At 51.0% G+C, this 8308-nt stretch overlaps 1 pseudogene; it reads right to left on the minus strand.

Moving 5' to 3' along the window:
• Window positions 1-958, minus strand: LOC125172670 (proline-rich protein 3-like; annotated as a pseudogene).
• Between the last annotated feature and the right edge of the window lie 7350 nt (window positions 959-8308).

An 8308-nucleotide genomic window follows, 5' to 3' on the forward strand; every position in this document is an offset into this window, starting at 1 on the left:
TCACAGAGGAGGTCCATTGACGCCTGGGCGGTAGAAGGCAAAGAGGTCCTCATATCGACAGTGACCCTTTGTGGCAAAGTGTCAGGGCGGTTGGATTTGTCTTCCATAACTTGGGGGCCATCCTTGGGTGGGCAGGTATTTTTGATAAGAGACCAACTTTTGAGCCTTCGGGGATTTCTCTGCTCTTTGTGAAAGCCTCCCCTGGAAGGACCCCCATGGCCTGGTCCAGGAAAAGGAGGTCCAGTATTGGCCCCCCACCAACCACGACCATATGGGCCACATCTGGGGCCTAGGCCCCCCCGAATTGGGCATCTGCCCCGGGGAGGAGGTGGGAGACTCAGCAGTGGTGGAATCATTGGTCCCCTTGAGCCTGGAGGACCTCTGTGAAGAGAGTCTTCATTCCTTTCTGTCTGGCTCCTTTTGCTCAACATCGTGTTTGAGATTCATCCTGGGTGCCTGTAGCAGGAGTTCGTCCATTTTCAACGTTTTTTATTTATTTTTGGGACAGAGAGAGACAAAGCATGAACGGGGGAGGGGCAGAGAGAGAGAGAGGGAGACACAGAATTGGAAACAGGCTCCAGGCTCCGAGCCATCAGCCCAGAGCCTGACGCGGGGCTCGAACTCACGGACCGCGAGATCGTGACCTGGCTGAAGTCGGACGCTTAACCGACTGCGCCACCCAGGCGCCCCTAGTTCGTCCATTTTCATTGCAGTGTAGTATCCCATCGCATGCACACGCAACAACTTAATTTATCCATTCTACTGATGGTGGACATGTGGGTGGATCCCAGTGTGGGGCTGACTTGGGGCCACCAGGCTTTCCATTGGCCATGGGGGGAGGGCCCAGAAGGCTGGGTGGTCCTATGGGACTCCCATCCTCCTCGTCTCCAGTCTCTTCCCGCGGGGGCTGCTGCGGTGGCGGCGGCTGCTGCTGACTCTGCCTCTTTCCTTTCGGCATCGTGGTTGAGGCAATGGCTACAGCGGGATTTGGAGGGCAGTGAGGAAGGGCAAAACTAAATTTTAAAAAATGAAAAAAAAAACACATAAAAATTTTTAAAAAAAGCAACAGAAACGCTATGCATGTAGAATGTCTAGAATAGGACCTGGCATACAGTAGATGCTCAATAAAAGGTGATCCCTCTTCCCTTTCTTCTCTCCTTCCTCTGGCAGGGACTCCAGGCTTGGACATATGCCAGGCCAGGCTGACCTAGCTGTCTCAGAGACAGTATTTGCATTCTTTCTTCCCATTCTGATAAGGCCTAGAGGACTCTCGGGAGCCCTCCACCCCCATCCCCAAATTCTCCATTCCCAGGGAGCCTCAGTCTGCTGGGGGGTGGGAAGAGGGGAGATAAGAGGATAGTCTTCAGTTTGATGGAGACACAGGGCATTCAGAGAGGTGAGATACCAGCCCCAGGCCTGACGCTGGGTGAGAAACCACAGCATTGTGCTGCCTCATTGTACAGGGTGTGCGGCCGGGGGTGTGGACACAGAAGGTAGAAATGTGGGTGCTCGGGCAGGGAGGGTGTCTGGGGCTCTGTCCCATGTTAAGTGAGCTGGGGCCACTCGCCCTTTGGAAGGGGGAGGGTGTCATGTGTAGCAGTTGGAGAAGTTGGCATAGTCCAGCTGATACTTGGTGAAGTGACAGCCCAGTAGGTAGCTGAAGCTGTACATAGTAGGACAAACAGGAATTCGCCCCTGAGGGCCTGGGGCCACCCAGAGTTGGCACACACTCTTCCGCCCACCACCTACTGACACCCTCTCGAGCACTGAGCGCTCCTGGCCCCCCGAGGGCCTCAGATCTCACGGGCTGCAGGAGAGTAGGCTCCCCCACCCCAACAGGGTTCCCATACTCAGGAAATAAGTATGCCCTCCCCCATCAGTGCAGAAGGGACTGTGGCTAGACTGCAGAGACCCCTGGAACCAGAAGGGCCTGTGTCCATCAATGCCCCCTACCTCAACTCTTGGGAGAGGGCTGCTGAAAAGGGAAAGGAAGTCCTGCCCAGAGGCAGAGGGATGGTCAAGTTGGCGTGACCCTTATCTGGAAGCCCCAGAGCTCAGGCAGGATTCTGCACTGGGACTGGCTTCTCTTTGGTGTCATTGACTTGGAGTCAACAGCGGACGTTGGCTCCCAGGGCCACGGTCACCAGCATAGCCCATACGTCAGGACTGCTGGTGGCTGAAATGGAGGTGATGGCCTGCCGTGGGAGGAGGCAGGGGAGAGCACGAGCCTGGACTCCCAGGGATGCCCCTGGAATCCTTGGACTACAGACTCAGGGCTAAGGGGGCTCTCCGGACAACCTCAGGGTCACACACCGTCCCCACCACCATACTCGCTCACCTCTGAGACAATCTCGTTGCACCATGTAAAAGAGTCTGGTCCCCTTCGAAGTACCCCTGCTCCCTCAAATAATCGAGCTTCTCCCAGGAGACTTTAGCCTCCTCTGTAATATTCCTCTGAGATACTCCAAATCTTCTTCACTCCCCATAATCTTCTCACACCTTGTGAAATAACCCAGCCCTCAGTGAAGTCCTGTAACCCCCACTGTACCAGAGTCCATCATCTCTGAAGTACTCCAGACCCTGCTGTGAGGCTCCAGCTCAACTTTAAAATTTGTCAATGTTTATTTTTTGTTTTTGAGAGAGAGAGAGAGAGAGAGAGAGGCGCACAGCGTGGGAGCAGGGGAGGGGCGGAGAGAGAGGGAGACACAGAATCAAGAAGCAGGCTCTAGGCTCTGAGCTGTCAGCACAGAATCCAACACAGGGCTCGAACTCATGAGCAGTGAGATCATGACCTGAGCTGAAGTCGGGATGCTTAACCGACTGAGCCATCCAGGCGCCCCAACTCCAGCTCAACTTTAAAATGTGTGCCCCAACTTTCATACCCCAGTCCCCCTGAAACATACCAACACGCCTAATACTCTGCACCTCACTTTAGTACTCTAGTCCTCCCTCCCATTAGAGCTCTCCACCCCTAGTGGAAATCTTGCTGCCCCTTCAGGAACACTCCAGGCCTACTCTGAAACCCAGCACCTCCATAATGCTCTGTCCTGCCCTCAGGGACAGTGGTAGTACTTGACTCAGCTCCTGCTGGTTCTCACGTCCTCCGGGACTTCAGACGGCTCAGCCAAGTACTGCCCTTCTCTAGAAACACTCCCCCCGCCCCAGCATAAGAGCCCCACTAACCGGAAACATGGTAGTCCTCACAGAAGTTGGGAGCACCTAGGCCCTGGGGTGGCATACCCCTGACCTCCCACGTCAACTTGTCACGAGCCCCCTGGCTGGGTCAGCCGCCCAGAGGCAGTCCCACAGTCTCAGACAGCCCCGTACTGTACCAGTTTTCCCACTGTCCTGCTCTGGGACACCTGTCCTGTGGCTCCATGGATCTGCTGATAAATGGGCAGCTGAGCCAAGGCCATGCTGTCTCTCTGTCCAAGGAGCATACTTCTGGGCCACCAAAGAGCAGAGTTGAGCCCCTGGATTGGGGGGGGGGCATACCCTCCCTGCTCTGTGTTTGTCCAAGTGCCACCCACCAGGTCGCCCTTATGTGACGGTGAGTATAGGCAGAGCCTGGCAAGTCCCTGACCACAGATGGCTGCATGGGAGGGGATCTCAATTACGGGTTCTGTAAGCAGAAGGTACTAAGTTCCAAACCCAGCTCTTCTGTGTTACTTTTGCCAAATCGCTTTACTTCTCTGAGCTGCAGTGGCTTTACCCTTGCAGCAGAGAAAACCATTATCTTGCCCCTTCCCATTTGGCTTCAAGGCTCAAGCGAGATAGTGGTTATAGAATGAATCTTTCTTTTAGCAAACGTTTGAGCGCCTACTATGTGCCGGGCCTGCTTTAGACATAGAAAGTATTTATTATTTCTCCCTGCATCAATCACCTTATGAGAATGGAGGGACTAGGGTAAGGAGCGGTGGGAAAGCTTCTAAAACTGATCAGACCTCCCTCCCTGGCTCCTGATGGCTCTTTGTACATCTGGTAAAGGTGCTTTCAAAGCCATCATTTCTTTTACTCCACATCCTGGAAGATAGCTGTTACTGTTCTGGTTTTGATTGATGTAGAAACTAAAGCCTAGAATTGTTAAATCACTTGTCTAAGACAACACAGTTAGTAACTTGTGGGGCCTGAATGACCCACGCTGCCTTTGACAAGGAAGGAGGTCAGAGGATCACCACACACCCCACAGCCACCCCTGGCTCCTGTGCTGTGCAGAGATGAGTCGGGTCCCTTCCTGGGGGTCCTGGCAGAGGGGCTTCAGCCAGTACCCTCCCTGTCCTCCAGGAGTCCCCAGTTATATACAGGCCAAGAGGACCAGGCAGACTTCAAGCAAGACATCTGGAGATTGAACAGCCCTCATTGGACGTCTTGTCCCACCCTATCCTTGTACAGATCAGGAAACAGAATGCCAGAGACAGGCACTTTCTCAAGGTCATACAGTGGGTCAGAGGTCCTGCCTCTTAACTAGGTGAAGACGTGCCTGCCCATAAAAGGCCAAGCATGTGAAACGCCCCCTACGGTGCAGACAAGAAATGCTCAAGGTTCAGAGAAGGGAGAAAATACCACCTGCCTAGAAGACTGAGCATGGGCAAAAAAAAAAAAAAAGAAAAAGAGGAGAGAGGCCACCACATGGGGAGCACCATGGAGCAAAGGCTTGGTGGTGAGACTGGTTGTGCATCCCCATGGAGGCCCACCCCCTGCCCACATGTGGATTTCCTCCACCTGCTCACTCTGGCGCCTCCTGAGACCAAGGATTCTGCTGCTGAGCTGTCCTGACTGTTGTCGTTCTTCCTCTGCTCTTGAGCTGAAACTCTGCCTGTCTGCCTGAGCTTCCACCCACCAGTCAGAGTTCTGCTTGCTGTCTGGGGCCCACAGAATGGGTGTCATCCCTGGCCCCAGAGCCATTGAGCGGGGGGCTCTATTAGAAGTTTCTCCTGTGGGCAGTCTCCTATTTATCTTTCAGAACCCACTCGGACACTCCCTCCTCTGTGAGGTCATCCCCGTCCCTCAAGCGAAAGTGATTCCTTCTTTCATTCCTGTTTGCCACCAGCGTCTATCAAGCACCTACTAGGTGCCAGGCACTTGCAAGGTGCTGGGTAGACTTAGAGACAAAACTCCTGCCCTACTGGAGCTGGAAATCTAGGAGAGAAAGAGAAAAACATATCAACCACTACTGGCTTTAGCGGGTTTTTCTCCAAAAATATCTAACCAAGGTTCACACACTATATTTGGTAGTGATGTCTCTTTGGTCTCTTTCAGTATAGAACAGTCACCCCCCCCATCCTGCCCCCCCTTTTTTTTAATGGCAGCAACTTTTTAAAGTGACCAGTCCAGTGTTCTCATAGGATGTTTCACACTGTAGATGAGTTTGAAGTTCCCCTCATAACGCTGTTTACCTTAGTCCTCTAAGCTCTGTGTATCTTGTACCTGGAAGTCAGGTCGAGAGCAGGGATTGGCAAACTTTCTATAAAGCCAAGTAAATATTTTTGGCTTTGTAGATCATACAGCATCTGTTGCAACTATTCAACCCTCATTGTAATGTGAAAGCAGCCACGCACAATACGAAAGCCCCTGGAGCATGGCTGTGCTTCAATACAACTTTATTTATGGACACTGAAATTTGGATTTACCCTAATTATCATATGTCAAGCAGTATTATTCTCCCTTCGATTTTTCGAACCACTTAAAAATGCAAAAGTCATTCTCAGCTCAGGGGATGCACAAAAACAGGCAGAGGTCATATATGACCAATAGCTTGCTGACCCCTTGATTGCTTTTAGGTTAAGCTTCCGTAGCAAGAATTATTCACAGTGATGACGCATCCTTAATAGTCATCACCCAAGGAGTCACATGGTGCCAGCTTACTTTAGTTACGAGGTGTCTACCAGACTTCTCCATTAAAAAGGAGAAATCCCTTTTGCAAATCACAGATCAGCTGTGCCGTGCTCCTTCCCAGCACCGTGTTAACTGTCTGTCCCTTAAAACCTTTCACCGGGCACTTTTGGCATCTACAATGCACTGGATTGTGTCCCCCTTCCCCCCAGTTCACACGTAGCAGCCTTAATCCCTGTATTTGACTGTATTTGAAGATAGGGCCCTTCTGGAAGTAATTAAAAGTTAAATGAGGTAATAAGGGCGGGGCTGGAATCCGAGCAGACACCGAAGAGTTCACCTTCTCTCTGTCCTGTGAGAATGTACCTGGAAGGTGGCTGTCTGCAAGCCAGGAAGAGAGCCCTCACCAGAAGCCAATCCCACCAGACCTTGATCTGGGACCTTCAGCCTACCAAACTGTGAGAGATAGGTTGTTGTTTGAGCCACCCTGCATTTTGTGACGACTGCCCAAGCTGACTCACACATCACTGATGATTCTTTTGCCTAAATTGATTATCTAATTGAGGCTGCAAAATGGGTTTTTTCTAGTTCTCACATCCCTTCTAGTGTATTAGTTGGCACTTTTTTTCTGCAAAGAAAAGCTTTCCCTCATCCACTAGGAATGAACTGCAGATCCTCCTAAGAAAGCAGGATAAATGCTTAATTCTCTGAGGGAAGATATTTGTTTTGTTTTGTTTTTTTCTTTTTAAATGGGAAATTCTAGAACCTATTTGTATGCTGCAAGGATAATTCTGTGCGGAGGGAGAGATAGATGATGCTTGAGAAGGGGTTATGGAAGGTGGGAGGCATGCAAAAGGTGAGGGCATTTAGAGTACAAGTGAGGAGGGAAGAGGGGGGAAGGTGAAAAACAGAAGAAAGGGCATGAACTGGTCCTCTGGGCAGATCTATAGGGCCAGCTTATTAGGAAATGCACTGGATGGTTGCTGGGGCTGGCTCATGTCCTTTTGAGCCTGGGAGTTGTGACCCTGCCTGCATAGCAGGTGGTTGTCTCCTCTGTACCCAGAGAAGGTGGGTGGTTGGATTGCTGCAGGCTTGGGGACTTCTGGGCAAGTACACTGGAAGGGAAGGGAGGCAAAGCAGAGCACGGTCTTTGCCAAGAAGGATATTGGGACTGACAGCAGACACTATCTAGGCTGCTTGAAGGCAGCAGTAAGAACAGGAGGAGAGTGACGGCTAGATGGGAAATGGATGGCAGGTCTCAGCAGGCTTGCTGGACTTTGATTTTTGGTTTTGCTCGGAGTTTGCAGAAATGTTTTAAAGGAAAATGTGAGGGGGGGGGTTAGAAGGATAGTGGGGGGTTTCAACAGGCCCCTCCTATGGCCTCTGGCCTCTCTGCCCCTGTGCCCACCAGCCTCCTGTGCCACATAGAGGTCAAGGACTGGAGCCTGATTCCTATTTGAGACACCAGCACCCAGCCTGGCATAGGGTAGTCACAGGGAGGATCTGAGGTTTGATCGAATGGATGAGTGAATGATAGCAAACACTTTTATGGCACTTACTATGTGCCAACGGCTCATTGATTTTTCCCAAGACTCCTGTAAAGTGGGGTCTACTAGTATCCCCATTTTCCGGATGGTGAAACCAAAGCACGGAAAGGTAAAATAAGTTTTCCAAGGTCATAGAGCTGGGAAGAGGCAGAGTTGGTCCACAAACCAAGTAGTCTGGGCCACAGTCTGTGTCCCTACCACCAGATTATTCTAAATGGGTAAATGAGAGTCCTAGACTCTGTCCATCTGTCCCGAGTGATGCCAGGTATCTCTTGAGATCAGAGCCCTGATCTGGTCAAGAGAGATTCATAGGCAATAAACAATGAACTGAGACATAAACCATTTCAGATTGTGACAACTGCCATGAAGGAGACAAACTGGGTGTCAAGGGCAAGAATAAGGGGACCCTCCCTGAATGGGGTGGTCAGAGACGGCTCCTCTGAGGAGGGTACTTCAGGTAAAAGATGGAAAGGAGCCAGTACTGTGAAAAGCAAGAAGAGTGTCCTAGGAAGAGGGAACAACATGTGAGAAGGCCCTGAAGCAAAAATTCAATGTATTCTGGCAACCGAGAAGGATCCCAGTGTAGCCGAGGAGGAAGATGGCCCAAATGGGACTGGAGAGGTGGACAGGGACAAGGCACACAAAGCCTAGGGGGCCATGGCAAAGCATTTGAATTTTGTTATTCTTTGTTATTGTGGCATTTTATTTTATTCTTATTACTCCAAGCAAACTGGGAGGGAGGACACAGGAGAATTTTAAGCAAGGAACTTATGTGGTCCAATTGGTATTAAAAAAAATTTTTTTAATGTTTATTTATTTTTGAGAGTGAGAGAGAGACAGAGTGGGGGGGGGGGGGAGGGCAGAGAGAGAGGGAGACACAGAATCCAGAGCAGGCTCCAGGCTCTGCCAGACTCTGAGCTGTCAGCACA

Source organism: Prionailurus viverrinus, chromosome C1 (genome assembly GCF_022837055.1).
Source record: "Prionailurus viverrinus isolate Anna chromosome C1, UM_Priviv_1.0, whole genome shotgun sequence".
Taxonomy (NCBI): Eukaryota; Metazoa; Chordata; class Mammalia; order Carnivora; family Felidae; genus Prionailurus; species Prionailurus viverrinus.